Genomic DNA, 1,976 nt, shown 5'->3' with positions numbered 1-1,976 from the left:
TCGATGTTAAGCCTAACAAAGACTATTGTATCGTTAAAAATTATTTTTTTATTTTGTACAAACAAAATAAATATATTGAAAAATATAAAAACAATAAAAAAATATACTTCAGATGTTAATTTAGTATCAAAAACGTAAAATATTTGAGTAGCCCAAGACATAGCCAAAGATTGAAGCGCCACAGCACTGGCGAAAATTTAAATTTGCCGACTGGAATTCTTTCGGATGATTGACTTTCGGAAAATCGACGCTCTACTGTATTTGAAAATGATTTGCTCTTATACATGTTAAATTGAATACTTCTTCGAAAGAATTAGAAACAGTTAACAAATCATATGAAAGAAAAGTTCTCCGATAGACTTTGTTTCCGAAGAACTGCTTTTTTTTATGTGCTTTGTTAACTGCTTCTGACATTCAATAATTAACGATGCTACAGTACAGTACATGTCGCTCAGTTAACAGTTCCTTACTTGACTATCGCCCATTGTGAATCGCCCAGTTGTCGTGTAACCGGATTGACGCCCATGAGGAGGTTTTGAAAAACTTGCCATTACTTGTTACTTCGGATAAGAGCACGCTCTATAAGGGAGCTTAATGCAGCGATCTCGACTAGGAGAAAAAAAGCACAAGTATGACAGCAAGAATAAATTGAAAAGGTAATAGTTGGTGGTGGTGAAAAGATATAAACTAATCAGGGCATAGTTATGCAAGAAAGAAGCTATGTACGGTACTTAGTTACTTAATACAGTATATGCTGTTTCGTAATCACTCTAATTTGTTTTAGCCAAAACGTACAGAACTTTAAAATGAATGTTTACGTAAGAAAATGTGTGGAAGTATGAAAATACTATACGTGTCCGTTTGAGTCTAAAACTAATCTCATTAACTAGACTTGAAGTACTGTACATTTAAAACGTATTTTCCATTAATTAAACAGTATACCACGCGATCTTCATATTTACCTTCGAATTTCGAAAATATCTTACACGAAAAACGGTGGCTGATCTTTGTTCTAATTGCTCTGAAGAATTCAAATAATCCAAAGGCTTTTAAGAGAAGAAATGTTTTTGTTTAAAACAAATTTAGTTATTTAAATTGTATCCTGGGTATGATTATACATATTGATGTAATTTAAATGTAGTATCTAACAAGAAACTTAAAACCTACAATTGTATACTTCAATGTCTACTAGAAAATATACTTTATATTGCAGAAACTAAACTTTACTATTATTTAAGTGTAAAATCAAACTTAAAATTTCATACATTTCTGTTCATGGTTTAATGGATGTTCTGGTACTCATGAAATAAATCAAGCATTTTTGAATTAAAAATCAATACATTTTATTTTTGACAAAATTGGCACCACTAAATACATAGAACTGACTTTTTTAAAAGCACTTTCAAAGGGAAAAATCCTTTCAATCTCATTTATCATGGACCATTTCATCAAAATAAATTAACTATTTCACGAAAATACTTAACATATACATATATATAAGCATAAACTTATATATTTTTTAAACTGAATTGCAAATAAAAATTTTCTCATTAGGAATGTAATTTTTTCTTCATAATATTGCAATTCTTAAATACTGTATTATATATATAATTAGCATAGCAATTTCCATCAATGTATTAAATACCATAAATTAATAAAATTTATGGTAGTTTATGTTATAGTTGGAACCATACATATTTTGAAGGTATGTTTCATTTGTTTTAAATTTATTTTAATTTTTTATTTTATGTTATAGAAAACAACACTGGATAGCTATTTTATAGCATGTTAAGTTACCACTATTAATTTAAAAAAATTGTAAATGAAGTTAAATGTACAGTGAAGCATCAAAAATCCAGATTAATTATGGCTGGACCCAAATGATTTTCAAATATACATGTAAATTAGCATTTTAAGTAAACTCCAAATATACTCTAATTCTAGTTTAGACCAGTATTTCATAAGGAATGTAGGAA

Source organism: Centruroides sculpturatus, unplaced genomic scaffold (assembly GCF_000671375.1).
Source record: "Centruroides sculpturatus isolate CEXI.00-Female unplaced genomic scaffold, Cexi_2.0 scaffold277, whole genome shotgun sequence".
Taxonomy (NCBI): domain Eukaryota; kingdom Metazoa; phylum Arthropoda; class Arachnida; order Scorpiones; family Buthidae; genus Centruroides; species Centruroides sculpturatus.
This window is presented reverse-complemented; position numbering follows the sequence as displayed.